We start from the raw sequence: 19,734 nt of genomic DNA, 5'->3' as shown, positions 1-19,734 counted from the left end.
AGCAAATCGTCGAAGATGATCTCAACGTCCCTAATGTGACTTCATCAAAATCTGAAATTTTATAATTAAAAGAAAAAAAAACATATGCCACAAAGTTCGGGTAGGAACTCATCTCTACCCTTTACTAAGAATTAATATAAGACAAAAAAATAGACCATGAAAATCTTACAATATATATATAGGGTCACGTTCAATGGCAAACTTTTTAGCAAACTTTTTGGCAAAACATTTTTCAAAACATGAGTTAGAAGTTTTGGAATGGGCTGATTTTTGGTGAGGATGATCTCTACAGTGAGGAGATCATCATCACCAAAAATCAGCCCATTCCAAAACTTCTAACCCCATCAAAAACAGTTTACAAAAAATGGACGGTCCACGATTTTTCAAGTTGTAGACATGGGTTAGAAGTTTTGGAATGGGCTAATTTTTGGTGAGGATGATCTCCTCACCGTAGAGATCATCCTCACCAAAAATCAGCCCATTCCAAAACTTCTAACTCATGTTTTGAAAAATGTTTTGCCAAAAAGTTAGCCATTGAACGCTACTCATATATATATATATGAATATTCATGATCGATAACAATAGGAAAATTTCAATGACCATAATAATTAAAAAAAATAACATAAAGTATTGTCACCATTGTCATCATATTCCAAACCTAAAATTCAATAATAAATCTAACTATATCACAATTTCAAATATGCAACTCTCATATTCTATCATAAATATCTTATTTTAATTGGGAGAGAAAGGAAAAGATGAACTTGCCTTTTTGTTTTATGATGAATTATGATTCAACTACATTGATTCATTTGATTCTATAAATAATGCTTTCTTTTTTAATAATAGTAACGATCAAGGCTCTATTGATATTAAATTTTTTTTTTTTTTCAAAAATGAAAATCTTTCTTTCTTTCTTTCTCACACTCACTCACTCTTCTCTCTCTCTCTCTCTCTTCTCTCTCTCTCTCCTAAAGATGAGATTGAATTTAAAAATAAAACTAAGGTATGCTCTTAAAAATTCCAGGAATAATGTCACATGATATTATCTCATTTACTTACTCTAAATATTAATTCTCCCACCAATCTGGGTCACTCACAAATTAAGAAAATTTTAAATAAAATTCTTTCCTTCCTTCAACATGAATATAAAATATTAATTTGAATTTTAAAAAGAATTTCCTACTTGAACTCCCTCGATTTAAGAAATGATTTTAAATTTTGAATGATTTCCTAATCAATTCTCATATCATCCTTATTCTCTTATTTTTCTATATTACTATTAAAATAAAAAGGAAACAAAACACTTATTGAGGACCATCATAATATTGAAGTTTTTTCTCTAAATTTTATTCGTATTCTATTTAGAGATTTAATGATACCAAAATAAGGCTCAATATATTCTAAAAGATAATTCTTGCAAGTTTGACTTGATTAAGGAGGCTTTTTGAATATTTCTTTTAAAACCTAAGATCACACCAATTTTTCATAAAAATCCTTAATTTTAAATTAAATAATAAGAACTCTCCCCATACATTATAAATTATAATATAACACCATTGTCAACTAATCGTTTTCATAGTGACTCATTTATCCATGTTTTAAAAAATACTATCCACATCACATTAACATTTATGATTTGAGCTACTAATTTTTTTATTAGATTTATTTATTAAGTTCATACCTTTTAATTAATAACTCAATTATATAAAGTCAAAATTCTATATTAGTAGTCACTTTTTATCTCATAACTTTTTAAAAATTTTAACAATGAATGAAAACATGGCATTAATCACTATTTTGTTTCATAATTAAGTTTACTTCAAACATTGACAACTAATAATCTAACATAATAAATTATCAAAATGTGTATTATGAAACTGCTATATATTAAAAACAAAAAGTTGATTATAATATATCATAATTAAAGAAGTTTCCAAGAGTATTATTTATAAAATAATTTCATGGGTTTTATAGATTAGGAGTATTACAATCTATCTCCCTTAAAGGAATTTCATCCTCGAAATTCAAAGCACATTTCAAATTTTAGTAAATATTAAGCACATATATTTAGAAAATGATTCAACACAATAATTAATTTTTTTTACCACCTTAGTGAAAATGGAACCTTTAGTTTTATGTAGTTGTGTTATAGTATTATTCTTTTCTTAAGCCATTGGAAAAATAAAATATAGAATTTGAGGCATATAATAAATGATAATAATTATTAAATCATAAAAATCACACATTAATTACTCAATTTTTCTTATACAATTGTAATCACCCGTAATTATACAATCTTAAGAATCTGAAATTGTATGATCTTAATTCTTGGAATCACATAATTTTATTCTTTCAAAGTTGTAAACTTATAAGCACCGAAATCACACAGACATCTATGTATCTTAAAGATGGGATTTTCCTCAAGGGCTTTACAGTTTTACAAACCATGCAGAGTCACACAGATATACTTGCTTGGAGTTGCACAAACATCTTTGCTCAGAGTCACACAAACATCTTTGTATCTCAAACAAGGGATCTTCTTTGAAGCCTTTAGGGATTTACACTCAGTGACCCATGGACCCATTTGCTCAATTTCACTCATCCAGAGTCACACAAACATACCCTACCTCAGTAACAGATTCTGAGAATATTGTTAGAATTTAAAGATAGTATTTTTTAACTATCTTAAAATTCTTTCCTTACTTCAACACGAATATAATATGTTAATTTGAATTTTAAAAAGAATCTCCTACTTGAACCCACTCTATTTAAGAAATGACTTTAAATTTTGAATAATTTTCTAATCAACTCTCATATCATCCTTATTCTTTTATTTTTTTATATTACTATTAAAATAAAAAGGAAACAAAACACTTATTAAGGACTACCACAGTATCAAAGTTTTTTATAAATTTTATTTGTATTCCATTTAGATATTTAATGATACTAAAATAAAAGTCAATGTACTCCAAAAAATAGTTCCAGCAATTTTGACATGATTAAAGAGGTCTTTTGAATATTTATTTTAATACTTAGATAACACCAATTTTTTATAAGAGTCCTTAATTTTAAATTAAATAATAAGAAATCTCCGTATGCAATATAATTTACATTATAACCCCACTGTCAACTAATCATTTTCATAGTGACATATTTATCCTTGTTTTAACAAATACTATCCATGTCACATGGACTTCTTTGATGTCAATTACTAATTTATATATTAGATTTATTTATTAGGTATATACATTTTAATTAATAACTCAATTATATAAAGTCAAATTTTTATATCAGTAGTCAATTTTTATCTCATAATCTTTTTTTTTTAATTTTTTAATAATGAATTGACACATGACATCAATCAATATTTTATTTTATAATTAAGTTGACTTCAATCTTTGACAACTAATTGTCTAACACAATAAATTATTGAAATGTGTATTATGAAACTTCCATTTGTTAAAACCAAAAATATAGATTATAATATCACAATTAAAGAGATTTTCAAAAGTATTATTAATAAAGTGATTTCAAGGGTTTCTAGATTAGGGGTATTACAATCTATTGCCTTTTAAGGAATTTCATTTTCGAAATTCATAGACGTTTCAAATTTAAATAAATATTAGGTACCTATATTGAGCAAATGATTCAACACAATAATTTTTTTTACCACCATATTGAAGATGGAACCTTTAGTTTTATGCAATTGTGTTATAGTATTATTATTTTCTTAAGCTATAGGAAAAAAAAATTATAGAATATGAGGCATATAATACATGATAATAATTATTAAATCATAAAAATCACACATTAATTATTCAATTTTTCTTACACAATTATAATGATACGTAGTTATACAATCTTAAGCATCTGAAATTGCATGATCTTAATTCTTAGAATAACTGATTTTAATCTCTCAAAGTCATAAAATCATAATTACCAGAATAACATAGACGTCTATGTATCTTAAACAAAGGATTTTCCTCAAGGGCTTTAAAGTTTTACTAACCATGCAGAGTCACATAGACATACCTGCTCAAAGTCACACAGACATCCACGCTTGGAGTCACACAGAGATCCCAACTTCCCTGTATTAAATAAATAATCAAAATTAAAAATCAGAGCTTGTTTATTTAAGATGGATAGAAAATAGAAATTGAATTGGTTTTCTCATTTAAGGAAGAATTAATCAAAGTTTGATTTGTGATTTCTTACCTCAAATGTATTGGTCGATCGTGAGAAAGAGAGGGCAAGAGAGAGATATGTCGTCGACAGAGTATTGATCGATTGAGAGAGGGAGAGAAAAACCGAAAGAGAGAGAGAGAGAGAGAGAGCCAGAGTTTTAGTCTGTCATCGAGTAAGAGGGAATACGAGTTAGGTTAGGGTTTCTTTGCCACGATTAGAGAGAGAGGGTGGGTTCGTCACCACGTTCGTCGCCCGAGAGATGAGGGTGTGAAAGAAGCTGTAAACGACGATTTCAAAAATTTTCAAGATGAAGTTGTTCTTTAAGTAGAGAACAGAAGAAGATGAAGTCTACGAGCTGATTTAATTACAGAAAGGTAAAACTAATTTTGAAAATTTTATTTTGTAAGAAATTTTTCTAAGTTTATAATCCATCTCGTCTGTAAATGATAATAATTTTTCTAAGTTTATTTTGTAAGAATGATCTCTATGGTGAGAAAATCATCCTTACAAAAAAATCTGTTAATTCTGAAATTTCTTGGAATTACCTGAAAATTTTGAATGGGTATCTTGAAGAAAATATTTTAAATTTTTACGTTGATTTAAAAGTATAGATTCTTAGTTTCCAATATTTGGGAAAACTAACTTCACCAATAGATTCATAAGGGTCGAGAAACATAGTTTAGCCTGTAAGCATGCCAAAATCAAAAGTCAATCGAAAAAGTTATCAAATCCTCGAGTTTCGCATAAGATATTTGTTTAATAGCAAAACAACACTTTAGAGACATAATTTGAGGAAATCGATCATGCCATTAGGTTCGTGTCTAAAAATCACCCGAAATAGAGTATAAGTTTGTCCAAATCGACATTCGGGAAAATAATTTCTGAAATGACACTTGCGTCCCACTTAAGTTATAAATATCTAAAAACATAAGAAAAATCTAAATTTTCTTTTTCTTCTCTCCAAACAAATATCAGTCCTATCTTTTTCTCGAGATTTGAAACTCAGATTCACGTCAAACGAGAATGATTCAAACTTTGCCGCAAGAAGGAAAGTTGTTGCTTTTGTCGAAGGTTACGCGTGGACGCTAGAAACTCCGATTCCGTCGGAAGAAAATCTTGGTTTTTGGTCAAAGGTGATCCTTAGACTTTGTCGAGCTGTAGATAATAACCAAGGTAGGTTGCCTTCCCTTCTACCTTCTAGTCATGCGATAAATTCATATAAAACTCATACGATCTTTGATAGATCGATCGTTTCATTGCATTTATACATATTTGAATGATTTTGGATCAAGTTTGCATGATTACTTTTGATCTTTGTTGGCGTTTTCAATGTATTTTATGCTTTATATGAGTAGTATAATGGTTGGAGCGAGTTTGGTTGAGTTTCAGTGAAAAAATAACATTTCGAAAAATTTTCAAAATTTGGCTTTCAAGCTTGTTGACGGTGTCGCCGTCAATCCTTAATGTCTTCAACTTTTTTTCCATTTACTTTAAATTCTTTAATGAAATTAAGGTTTTAAACCTCATTTTAGAATGTTACGAATGATTTTAAGAACCCAATCTCTTCGTATCAAAATGTAATTTTTGATTTCAAGAACAAAACGTAAAATTTGACGTTTTCGTCAAATTTTGAAAATGTGATATCTTTAGTATTACTTTGAATTAAGTAATAAAAATTATATGGCCTTTCTCATGTTATCGAGGGTTTTCCTGTACAAAAATTCATTTTCAATTTCCACAACTTTGAAAAATTACTTTTTTCAACACTTAGCCAAATTTTGACAGCTTTTCTAGCTTTCACGTCTTATGGTTTTATCGTATTTTTCGAACCTTTCTACTTAACCAAAACCATCGAATAGAATTGGTTGATGTTCTATGATTTTCAAACAACTTTAAAAATAAATATACTTTGATAGATATGTAGGAAGTTATATGATTGATTGATCAATTAATTGATGGATTAATAGAGAAAACATATGTTCTCGACTGATTGTTGGGACTGTGCTTCCAGTTCTACGTAGTGGCCAAGCCACGTAAAACGTGATAGATAGATAGATGGTTGAGATAGTTTATGGATAAAAATTTCAGATGGTTGTCACTAGAGAGCACTATCAGACTTTGTTTTGTATTTTTGATCAAAAGAAACTAGTATACTACATACAAAATAAATTATTTTGTTTATCAGAAAATGTTCGTAGAAAACCCATAAAGAGTGAAGCGTTGCTGTGTATCTAAAATCAACGAGTCAATCTAGGATAGCGTTAGATGTCATATGCTCTTCGGTAGTATGGGATACCTTAGAGCATATTACAGCTTATAAGATTCTGGAATTTCTCCTACTAATTTCCTGGGAAACGTTATGTGTAAAGACGGTATCTGTATAGTGTAGAGGTAGACGGGGTTTACATGCATTGCTTCTTGATAGGCTTCGATGCGAGGGGTCTCCTAGGCTAGTTAGTGATCACCTTTAGTCTATACTCGTCAAATGGTTGACCTCACCATTAGTTGAATTTAGTATTGGTTTCTTGGTCAACGATTAGTCTGAGCCGGATAAATGGTCATCCAATCGTGGTATGCTAAACTGGCCACAAAATCAGATTATAACGATGGGATTCCACATCGGAGGTTAAGTTTAGAATATTGTATTGTCATAGTAGAGACGCTTATATCGACGTGTTCCTCTATTTTCTTATCGATTACATCGTCGTGTTCTTATTATGTATATTTTCCTTATTTTGTAATAGCTGCTAGATGTTTTCATTTAAAAGATGCATATGTTACTTTAAATGATAGAAATGATGAATTGAAATTATTATAACTATTTATTAAATATGCTTAGACATTTTTCGTATGTTACATTATGAAAAACTTGCATAATTTAATTGTTCTAATAATTACTCGTGCATGTGTGACTCGTTGTTAGAATGACGTTAATCTTGTTGAAAAACATTCCCTTATTACTTACCCTATCTTCACATTTCAGATCATTCAGTTCTTGAGGAGCCGTTCTTTAAGGAGTCATTTAAGTAAGTCCTCGAAGAGGATGAGATTGATGTCTTGCCACCACCGAGTCTTTGAGGACTAATCAAGGAACCTAGCAGTTTTTTATTGTAAATAAGAAACATGTTAGTTTTTAACGATTGATCTGTTTACTCTAGACTCTTGTATAGATATTAGTCAAATGTTTATTCTGCAGCATATGTTTTCTTTTCCACAAGTATTATTGCTTGTGTATGTTCACCTCACACCTCGAGATTGTGACTGTTGAATCATGGGGATTCGTGTTGGGATTTTAGGGCGTGACATTTCTAACCTTAGTTTATAATATGAAGAATCGTGAGCCATCAATTTTTAGCATTAGTTTGTAACCACTTTTTATGGGGTTAGAAGTTTCAAAATTGGCTAGAATGTAGAGATCATCCTCACAAAAAACTAGTCAATTCCAAAAAAATTTTACCATATAAGGCAAAACTTTGTCTAGAATGTTGTTTAGGATTTTGTCAGAAGAACGCTACCTTATCTATCTATCTATCTATATATATATATATATAAGAGCTTGTATGTGCCTACAACATGGACATCCTCTCTCGGGTTAGGGGGATGAAAGTATAAAACATAAAATTGAAGAGGTATTGTTGAAAAAATTTAAGGTTACAAGGACAAGAGATACAAAAAAAAAAAAAAAACATTAAAATGGGTTAAAAGGGTAAATGAGAAAATGTAGGAAAGTTATAGGGACAAGTGTAAAGGGAATAATGTGGGTCCTACAAAACCATAACTTATTTGGAGGATTGAGGGGGTAAAAGTGTAAAAATAAAATTGAAATTATACTATTAAACAATTTAAGGTTGAAGAGGTGAAATACTAAAAACAATAAAGTAAGTTAAAAGGGGTAAGAAAAAAAATATAGTAAAGTTAGGCATGAAGGGTAAAGAAAATGAAGTGGACCTCACATAATTATAACTTGATAGGAGATTTATTCCACCCCACCTCACCCCCCCCCCCCCCCACACACACACACACAAAATGTAGCATTGTTGGCCCTCAAGTCGGATTAAAGAGTGAAAGTGAAAGATAAAAAATAAAGTTAGAGGGTATTATAAAAAAAAAATGAGATTAAAGGTAAAAATATGAAAATTAATAAAGTGGACTAAAGAAGTAAAAGAAAAAAAAATATAGTAAATTTTTTGAAGTTAAGAGGTAAAAAATAATTATAAAATAGATTAAAGAGGAGATATAATAAAGTTAGGAGTAAAGATGAAAAATAAAAAAGTGTAGTATAGGTCGATTAGATATTTATCTAACGAAAAAATTGTAGCTAAGGAAACAATTATCAACAACTCAAAAAATATAAAATTGTAGCAATTCAATTGTTAAAGGGATAATTAAGTGGACCCCACAAAACTATAGGTTGATGGGAGGGTTAAGGGGGAAAAAATAAATATAATAAAGATAGAAAGAGTGAAGAGTAGAGAAAATAAATAGGGCACCCCAAAAATGGGCCCTATCATTGTTATTAAAATTTCTTAAGGAAAAAAGAAAAAAAACAATAAAATATGTTAAATTGAAGATTTAGAGAAAGTGAAGAGGAAAGACAAAAAAGTGTGGTGTAGGTTTGATGAGACATTTATCTAACCACAAAACTATAGTTGAGGAGACATTTATCCTAACTCAGAAAACACAAAACTATGGTTTGATGGGAGTGTTAAATTCGTAGATGTGAAAGAAAAAAAGAAGTTAAAAGGGTATCATTAAAGAATTTTTAGGGTAAAGGCGTAAAAGATGAAAAATAATAAAGTAAGTTAAAAGGGATAAAAATATATATTATAATGTTTGAAGGAGTGAAGAGTAAAAGAATTAAAATGAACCTCACAAAACTATAATTTGATGAGAGGTTCATCCTCATACAAAAACAAAAATATAGCATTGTGGACTCTAAAGTCTAGTTAGAGGGTAAAAGTGAAAAAAATGTAATAGGAGGGGGTATTATTGAAAAAAATTGAGATTAAAAAGGTAAAAGGTAAAAATAATAAATTAGATGAAAAAAGTAAAAGACAAAATATAGTAAAATTAGAGGAGATGAAGAAGAAAAGTAATAAAGTAAGCCCTACCATTTTTATTAAAAAAATTGAGGTTAATTGGTAAAATAAGAATAAAACGGGTTAAAATTGAGATATAATAAAATTAGAGAGAGTGAAAATGAAAAAAAAAAGTATGTTTTAGGTTGATAGGACATCTATCTAACGACAAAACTGTAGCCCAGAAGGCATTTAAAGCCCACTCAAAAGTCACAAAACTGTTGTAGATGTGTCGTGTTCAATCGACTTGACAAAATATACATGGCTGATGTGGCAATGGCACAAAATCATAGATCTTTTTCTTCGGGATATACAAGGAAAAATATCAACGGTTTTGTGCCTTTGTCACGTTAGCTGCGTATATTTTGCTACATCGATTTATCATTAGTCTATATATATTACTAAAATATTGGCACAATCACATTTTCTAAACAAAAGCTTCAAATGAACTAAGCCTTTCCAAATGTTAGCCAATTTATTTTCAACCTGAATTAGATCATAAACCTTAAATAAATTTTTTGATTTTTTCATAATTTATTTTTTAAAATAATGATCTTTTATTTATGGGTCGCCAGAAGGCTAACAATATATAAATATAAACATAACAGATCGAAGAGATGCATCCAATAGTCAATAAACAGGAAGCCTCCAAGACTAGACTATTCTACAAAGTGGAGCTAGTACGCAGTCAGTGGGAGCAATCCCCCCACCCCAAATTGAGATAGCCCTGTATTTTTCGCTAATTACCTGTACTATTAGGCCCCACTCCTTAACCTCCCTCCCTATTTGCCCCCACGCCCTCAACTCCACTCAATTTTTGCCACCACAAAACTGTAGAGATACCCCTCTATTTTGAACTAATTACAAGCCCACTCCCTAACCACCTTCCCCATTTGCCCCTACCTACTTACCTCTCTCCCAATTTTGTACAGTTTTATTTTTGGAAGATAACATTGCATCTTGGCTGGGGCTCCTCTCATTGACTAAATGGAAATAACCTAAATATCCTTTTCTTCAACTTCAAACAAAAAAACCTAATAGGTTGTCCCCACTACAAGTAAATTACTATTTTGTGAGCTAAATATGAAGAAATTCTGATTGCAGCACACTGTTCATTTTAATTCCAAAACATGAAAAGTCAGATAGGAGATCCTCACTTTTATAACCAGCGAATTGTCATATTGAAAGAAAAAAAAAATCAAAGATATGGCGCTACTTTAAACCACCGAGATAGTCTGAAAAGCCTGCCATCTCACTCTTCATGTTTTGGGAATTATAATGAACAGTTAGCAGAAATGGGAATTTCATCAAAAGTTGATCACGTTTAGGGAAATTTCTCTATTTAAAGACATGTCTGGTTAGTAATTTCCAAAAAAAAAATGGTGTTATTAAACCAATGAAATAATTTCCAACAGTAATGTCGTTTTGATACGATGCAGCTATGATCCTGATGCTCATAGGTTGTGCTACCAAAATCAATCACCTTGATAGCACTTAACTGTTTAATATTTTCAAAATAAAATAAGATTTATTAGTTTGTTTTATCTTAAGTTAGTTTTTTTTGAGATTTTGTGTATATAAGGTTTAGTCCCATATCGCTCACAAGTAAGAAAGTGGTGTACGTTATAAGTAATAGCCAACATAGTTAGTTGTATTTGTGTCACACCTTTAGGCTTTGATCCAGTGCTTCGAGGTGGTGCGAAGCACCACCCGCGCATACGTACGCGCACCCGCACGTGCACGTGCAACGTGCGAAAGGGCGATTGGGCGTTTGGGGCGCATTGGGCTCTTTGAGGCGTACTTTGCACTTCGCATCGTCGTAAGGAGCTGGGGGGCCTTAAAGTTTTCAGGATACGAAACCATCCAACGGTTGTGGTTGATCCGTCACGTGTGATGGATCGGGTGCGATTAGCACCACGTGATCAAGTTAGTATCCGATACGAAACCATCCAACGGTTATGGTTGATCCGTCCCGTGTGATGGATCGGGTGCGATTAGCACCGCGCCATCAAGTTAGTATCCGATCGGGAACTGATCAGATATGATGGATCGAAATAATACAGGATCGAGAAGGATTTGATGTGTTGGATCAGGGTAGTACCTGATCAGAATGATCAGGTGCGATGGATCGATATAGTACCTGATAAAAAACGATCAGATGCATTGATTCATGATTGTACCTGATCAGAAACGATCAAATGTGTTGATTTATGATTGTACCTAATCAGAATCAATCAGGTGTATTGGTTCATGATTGGTATCCGATCAAGAATGATCGGATCCATTAGATCAAATGGCAACTGATCGGACGCGATCAGAGCCACTAGATCAAACAGATTCAACTAAAAGGTATTAGTTAAAGGACATGAGACACATTCTTTCGATAGGGTGCAATCTGGATTGTTAGATCTCAGATAAGGCACAATCTAACGGCTATTAGACCAAGAGACATTAAATCATGACTCTTGGTCAACAGACACAAAAATGGTTATAAAGAGCCAACCAAAATTCAGATTTCTTCACTGAAAAAAATTCTGTATTCTCCTCTCTCTAAGCTTAAGATCTAGGCATCATCAGTTTCTTATTTTTTTGAGTGTTCTAGGCTAAATCAGATCGTACATAATCTGATTTAGTATATTGAGTGTAAGGCTTATCCTGAAGGCATTTGTTCATCGATCCCTTGTGTACTTTGGTTCAACCAGTAGGGGAGAATATTTGTCTAAAAGAGATCGAATCTTTCGAGCCTAGAAGTTATTTTCTTCCTCCATCGTTATATCTCCAACATTAACTTGGAAGTCTCTTGAAGTAAGACCCATCCTTGGACGATCGAAATGAAACCTTTACATCAACAATATTTTAATGGTGTTATTAAACCAATGAAATAATAATAAAAGTAGGTAGGCAAAGAAAAAAGAAAGAGAGGATTTTCAATTTCTGGTAGTAAGAAGATGAGATCCATCTTTTAAAATGTAAAATTTTTACATACTCTAGCGAAACAAGAAGTATGTTCTTTGGCTTCAAATCAGTATGGATGAGACGCAAATCATGCATAACTGCAAATTTTATAAATACAATACCAAAACATAAGCACTTGTAGCAATGGACACATAATTCAACATAACAACCATCTACTGATTAAACAATTTAACTGATAAAGCAAGCATAGGCAGAGAGGACTGCCAATGATAGTCAAACCAGTTCAGTATTTACACACAACTGCAAAGAATAACCTGCTTAACGGCTTATGCTAAAAACAAAAAAACTTTAAAATGGTTTAAGCAGCAAAACCATATTGAGAAGAAAGAAACCGCCAAACCCTACCTAACAAATCCCAATTTATGTGATGCAAAACTAGAAGCATGCACCTAATTTACTAAGTAGGTAACAGAGAACTTAAAATGGTTTAGATAGATCATTTTGACGAATAGATTTTGAACACTTAAAAACTGGTAGCTTTGACAACTCAATGCACAAATGCAAGAAAGCCCAAGCCAGCTAAGCCACAAGTGCAAGAACAGAGTCTTTGAATACTGCTTTAAAAAGTCAATAACCAGCCCCAAAATATATAATAATTTCCACAATGCTTCTTATAGGGATCCTATTCCTAAATGCTTTTCCCCCAGTGTATTACAATTCCCAATTCAAAGTGTTCAACTTATCACCTGCATTAGTTTTTCAGGAGAACATGAGTGGTTACAACACCTCAGTACCTTACCATACTTACTAACTCTATGGTGTTGGGGAAATAGATGCCTCTTTTGACCTATGAATGTGCAAACAGTGCAATGCAAGAAGCAAACATCCAACCATCTTTTGACAATCGAACCAACAAAGCCCATATATCAACTTAAATAGAAAATACAAAAATAAAGAATTTCCCAACTCCTCTTAAACAAACGTTTGAGCATACGTGCACAAAATTTAGATAAAATGCTAAACACTAAAGTAGTTGGGAATTTGTAAAGCTTTGACTCAAGTTCAAATAAAACAAAAACAAGACATTTTGTGTGCAGCATATGACCTAGTCTATCAAAAAGCCTTAATTAACAATGCGCACCTCCTTCAGTAATAATCCTTCCGAAAGGAAAATATTATGTTTTGCTTTCTAAGAATGATCTAACAAAAAATAAAAATATCCTTCAAAGAATTTTGTGTCAAAAGCAAGAGAATCACCATGGACATCCCTAAGGAAACATATTTCTTATCAATGTATGTCCTTGAAAACAAGAACACAGTTATGTAATCCACATTACAGAACGCTTCTATAGGATGCTCTCACAATTAATAATCCAATGCTTGCAACACTACGGCAAAATGAAAATTCAATTGCTCATAAACAAAGAGTAAAGCACGAAAATAACAAGAGACAGGGGCAGGCAGAACCTACCCAAAATAATAAGCTTTCTTAGTTTCACAATATTCCTCGCCATCAACTGCATCACTTCAGTCTCAAATTAAACAAACTTTGATTTCTCATCAACAATATAAATTTAAACTTTTGAGTTTGCATGGATGGACATGCATGTATTATCCTCACACCTCTGTGTTAGACTGTTAGGTTATCCAAAAAAACAGAATACACTAATTTTTTTATTTTGTAGTATTTAGGGTCAAGAAAAACAAAAACGAATTGAACACTTCAATGTTACTAAATCCTAAGATTGTGTGAAAAGAACACTTCAATATGAAGTATGAATTTCTATAAAAATTGTGTGACTAGAACACAAAAAACAATTGGCCCACTTTAGTGAATTGTATGAATTAAAATTGTAGGTTTTTTTTTTTTACTTTTTAGATTATAGTATTTACGTTCTAAGAAAAACAAAAATGAATTGTACTCAAACCATCAAAAATGAATTGTATGTTTGGGTCAAGTTAATCTCCATTGTGAATGGAACACTTGATATCTAAAATGATCTTTACCTTAATTATCTTCGAACATCAAATGTTGATGGAAGGTGAATCTAAGATTGTCTCCCATCACTATGCAAAGTAGGGGAACCAGATACCGAGGAAATTGGAAGATGCCTCTTCATAAATGGATGGTTCAAGAGCTCAGAAGCAGAGGGCCGATCGTTTGGGTTAACTTGTAAGCATTGGTGGATTAAGTCCCGTGCATCACTTGAAAGGGTATGAGGAACTGGTGGTGGGATACCCCTGCCAATCCTAAATAATGTTGGCATCTGCCATACTAGAGAAATCGTAAGAGAAAAAACTACTAAAGCTTGAAACCAATACCACATACTTGGGATAAAAACCCCTTCACATTTAAACCTAGAAAAAATAAAAAATAAAAAATAAAAATAAAAAGAGGGTTGGAAACAATATCCTAAGTGGGTGCATGCAAAATTTGTATGGAAGATTGAAAGGGTGAAATATTTGCCTAAAATATTATTAGATATGTGGCACTTGAAGAATTTGGCACTCTTGACACTTGAAGTTCTGTATCATCAGATTGCCAAACAGTGCAAGAGCAGAGATAAAGCAAGTTAAAAAAAATAAACTTAAAAAAGACCAATTGCGTACACATTCCAAAGGAGTGTAAGGAAGCCAACAAGTTAACATCTCTAACAAGGCTCCATATATCTGCTGCAAGCCCATAGCCATGGCTCTTCAGATTAACAACCTGCAATTGAGGAACAGATTTGATAATTAGAGAGACAGCTATATCATCCTCATCTGGACAGATTCCATTACAATGAGGCATCTTTATTGGCTGATCTTTAACACCATGCTTTGAGATATGGATATATGTTCGATTGAACTGACACAATTGCCAACACTTGATGCATAATATAACACTATCATAAAGACAATGCAAACCTCAGGGGCCATCCAGAATGCAGTGCCTTTGCAAGATTTCACATCGTTTAGTTTGGTTGCCTGAGAAGGTGCAAACCAACAATGTAAGATAAAGAAGTTTACAAATGAGAAACATAGAAGAGATAGCAAGTTGAGAAAAAAGAAACCTTTGCCAATCCAAAATCTGCAAGTTTTACAGATCCATTTGCATCCACCAATATATTAGCACATTTGATATCCCTTGAAAATGAGAAGCAAAAAAGAAGATTACTTAGAGAAAAAATAATAAAGTTTTTAATGATGTTCCTATATCATCAAGCACTGGAAAACTGGCAACACACTTATACATCCAAGTCATCATATGTAAACAATCCTGAATGCTCAAAAAAAGTACATGATTTAGATGCAAGCGAATGAAATAAAATATTTATCGAATGCAATCCATTTGATTGGCCTAGGTAAAAAAAAATTGTTTAGCATTGCAAATGCGTAAGCCTGTTTATAGTGAGATCAGTAACTCAAAAGGTGAAGACAGATCACAAACCCAAGATCTGTTGCTCAACAACTAGGCCCTCACCTACCCAAACAAGTAGGTTTATTCTTAAATGTCTAGGATTGCCATCTCAAGTCAATGTAGGATACCAGGACATGCATCCAAGTAAAAGTTACATGAATGAAAACTAATGGTCCCTTGAACTATATCCAACCTTTCCACAAGGAAAAGCCTAGGTAGAGAAGACCATGTTTCCTTATGTAGTCGTAATCATATAGAGCAAGAAATATTGCATAAAATCAAACCCGACGGAAATGAACCTGAACCAATCACAATAACTAACTCTATATCAAATAAAACTAGGTAAATCCTCATATGCTAGCAATTCAAATCATTCAAAAAAATTTATAAGAATAAACTATATCACATAAAAAAAAATTTCTCCAATATTTTCATTTTTTGTTTAGGAATTAAATCTGTGGACATAAACAAGAAACAATAGAAGGTGACAGTAGTTGGGTATGTTGAGGCAAACAAGTCTTGAAGAAGGTTAAATCAACAGGACACAACAGTATTTGCTTTAACAAGGAAGAAAACATTTAAAACCCTAAATTAATTAAGGAAAATCTGAGATTCAATCAAAAACTTTAACATACCTGAAGATTCGATCCCAAACCAAGCAAAGGGAGAGAGATCGAACAAAGCCCTAAAACTTTGGATCAAACGCCGATCGATTTCTTTCCAAAAAAAAATTCGATCAATTTACTTTCCAAAATGAAAAAGACTCTGATCGATTCTGAGAGAGAGAGTCGAGTGAGAGAGAGAGAGATATGCTAGATCGAAATTGAGAGAGATAGATTCGAGAAAAGCGACGGATTCAAGAGAAAGCGCGACGACAAACAGAGTCGAGAGAGAAGAGTAGTAGAGTGAGAGTGAGAGGAGAGACAGAGACGAGTAGAGAGAGAGAAGAGCAGTAGAGTGAGCGTGAGAGCAGTCGAGCGGGAGAGAGATAGAGGAGAGGCGAGTGAGAGAAGAGAGAAGAAGTTCGACGGAGATCGAGCTTCTATAAACGAAGGTCTAGAAATAATTTTTCTTAAGAGTGACTATTGGCACCCCAATTTTTACTTATTAACGTCAATTTCGTTGAAACGACAACTAAAAATGGTAGCAAAAAACGACAGCCTTTAGCAGTTGTTTTTAGCGCAATTTTGGCGTTGCAAAAAACCCAATATGACGTAGTGTTGGCAATATCATCTACTATGCTTGTTGTCACCATTATCATCATCATCAAAGCCTTATCTAGGAAATTTGATACGCATTTCTATTTATTGATTGTGTCTCTCTCATCAAATTTTGAATCTCCTTCAGAAGGTGGAAAGAAGACACCTGCAACTGCTGTGGTTCGAATTGTGGCCTCAGTTTTATGCATTATTTTTGTGATTATTGGTATTCTTTGGTGGAAGGGATGGGTCAGACGAAAGAACACAATTGACCAAGGTCGGAGCTCTCCAAATCAATTACTTAATCCTCCTAGTTAACAAAAACAAAATAAACACTAAAAGTTAAGTAAAAACCACTAAAAGTTAAAAAAATAAAAATCTGAGAGATCTCTTCTAAGAAATTAAAGCTGCCACAAACAACTTTCATGTTCAAAAAAAGATTGGAGAAGGTGGTTTTGGTCCAGTTTACAAGGTATCGTATTTAGGAATCAATTTTCTCAAACTCCATTACTGTTGATCTAAATGTATGCATGTAATTGAAACTTTACATTCTTACTTAGATGCAGGGCCATCTATCAGATGGTACTGTAATCGCAGTGAAACAACTTTCTTACAAATCCACCCTGCCATCTACCCTGCCATCCACCATTAAGACCAGGTGAAATCCCATTTAAAACTTTTATACTTCACACCATTAACTGTAAGTGCAGTAAAATTTCCAACTAGAACTTAACCAACAAGAATATTCCATGTTTTAATGTTGAATGAAAGCAAGCTAGATATGCAATATTATAAATACATAAATGTCCAAATTTCCTTAAATATTAAAGATAGCTTACATTGTTCTAGCCACTCGTGTACTAATGTGTGTAATATTTTTTGGGAAAAGTTTTGCCAACCCAAAATCTCCATATAGCAAATCTTCTGACCTACTCTAGATTAATGGTTTTACTTTTTGTACCAAAAGCACAAGGCAAACAAAATATTCTTGCAGTGCTTATGGAAAAAGTTAACTTTAGAGAAAACCCACCATTCACACAATAGTTTTCTGAAGAGTTACCTAATAATGCATGATCAAGGTTGTTATTTTCCATATATTCATAGACCAAAATCCAATTACTCCCTTGAACACAACATCCAATTAACTCAACAAGATTTGGATGATTGACATTGGTGACGCCATCAATCTCGGTAAAAAATTCATACACCCCTTGCTTTGATTCGGCAGAAAGCGCCTTTACAACAACTTGTGTCCAATTTTTAAGGATTCCCTAGCAAAATAGAATAAGAGAATGAATTATAATATGAATATGAGAACGGGGAACACAATCTCTGCATGTCTTATTCTTTAATTTCCAAGGTAAATGTTAATTAAACGGGCAGAAACCTTGTAAACGGTTCCAAAACCTCCTCGGCCAAGCTTATTGATGTTCCCAGGTAAAGACCCTGGACAAGAAGTAAAATAAAAGTAGCTATAAAAGAAGGAAAAAACAGTAGTAGCTGAAATTGTTGCCACATAATCTAAATTATAATCACATGGATTAAAAGAATCATATCACAGAAGGAATCAAAAACAGTTTTTAAATCGTAGTGGTTGTTCCTTTCTACCAGCGATGATGCCGATGTTGTTGACAAATATAAACAAACTAAAACAAAACATACCCTCATTCCAAAGGAAAGGCCTCGTGAGCACTCTCTATGTCTTTGCCCAATTCTTATATATCATCAATTTTTGAGGAAAAATTCATAAATAAATAAGATTATGTTATAATTTATCTAATTAAATGTTTGAAATTAAGTAATTAGTTTATAAAGAGAATTACAATTACCTTGAGTACAATCTTTTTTCTTTCTATTTGGATTCATAGGACATATTCGCTTATCGTGTCCAAGTTTATGATAGAATGCACATTTTCTTTTCTTTTTTTGTAAGCTCAACTTAATACTACTTTTCAACCTATCCGTAGTATCATCATTTTCTTTTCCCTTTCATCTTTCTTTCTACCCTTTGTTTGCATGATATTCAGGTCTAAAAGGAATAACTGAGATAGGTTACATTTTTCTTTTTCATTTGCCTCTTCAATTGTTGGAATCACAGTTTTTTTTCATTTCTTCCATTCAAATTATACAAATTTTTTTTAACAATTCATTTACGGCATTCGTGAAAAATGTGTATGCTTTCATTGAAGGTGATGCATAACTGGCCAATGTATTAGCCTATTTACACCTATTGCCATATCTCAATGCTTCTGACGATTCATTCCCATCGATTGTTACTTATGCATTCATCATCCTAAATTTGTTAGCCTTTTGTCTCAATTTCTTAATAATAAATTGTGATGGTATAATATCAATGTCAAAGTGTGTGAACACCTTTAAAAAATAACGATAAATAATTTCAAGAAACTTAATTTCTTTGTTCTTACATGTACCCTCGTAGGTATCTACATATATTTTCAAAATAAAGCCAACAAGCTCGACAAACTTAATGTTCACTAAAAATGTCTGAATTCCTTCTCTCATGTCTCTTCTTTCAACTTTATATAGAAAAACTTGGGCCCATTCTTCCTTTAATTTTTCAAATATACTTTTCGTATAAATTTTTGCTGCATATTTCAAAAGCTAGTTGTTGTCATTGACATATCAAAACTTGTGCTCTGTCTTATGATCTTCATCACTCTCCTTTTTCAAAATATTCTTCAATGCTTCTTCATACTTTCAATAAATTCTTTGAGATTTGTTGTCGAATTAACAAATCCATCAAAGAATGTATTGATGATTTCGCTACGTCAATGGTATTCATACCAACAAAAAAAGTTGTTCGATTCTACATAGGCACCCAAGATTCCCGTATTTCAAGGTTTGAAGCCATTCATTTTCTTCTAACCCATTTTCTTGAATCACGTTCTGTCACTATTTTTTGAACTCTTCCCCAATGTATGCTGACCAAAT

General features: G+C 32.1%; 1 long non-coding RNA gene across 4 annotated transcripts; it reads right to left on the bottom strand.

Moving 5' to 3' along the window:
* Positions 1-1,970: 1,970 nt before the first annotated feature.
* On the bottom strand, positions 1,971-16,385 carry LOC147410436 (uncharacterized). Of its 4 annotated transcripts, none has more exons than XR_015176683.1 (7): positions 16,219-16,385; positions 15,237-15,309; positions 15,091-15,150; positions 14,794-14,893; positions 14,191-14,450; positions 4,220-4,466; positions 1,971-4,092 (listed from the first exon to the last, which is right to left on the bottom strand). It is a non-coding gene; the product is annotated as an uncharacterized LOC147410436 (long non-coding RNA). The 4 variants fall into 4 exon arrangements; XR_015176684.1 differs by having other exon boundaries at positions 14,191-14,424; XR_015176679.1 differs by having other exon boundaries at positions 14,191-14,893.
* Between the last annotated feature and the right edge of the window lie 3,349 nt (positions 16,386-19,734).

Source organism: Akebia trifoliata, chromosome 1 (assembly GCF_017979445.1).
Source record: "Akebia trifoliata isolate Shusen 1 chromosome 1, ASM1797944v1, whole genome shotgun sequence".
In the NCBI taxonomy this organism is placed as follows: Eukaryota; Viridiplantae; Streptophyta; class Magnoliopsida; order Ranunculales; family Lardizabalaceae; genus Akebia; species Akebia trifoliata.
Note: the sequence above shows the minus strand (reverse complement) of the source record. Positions and strands in the feature narration are given on the sequence as shown.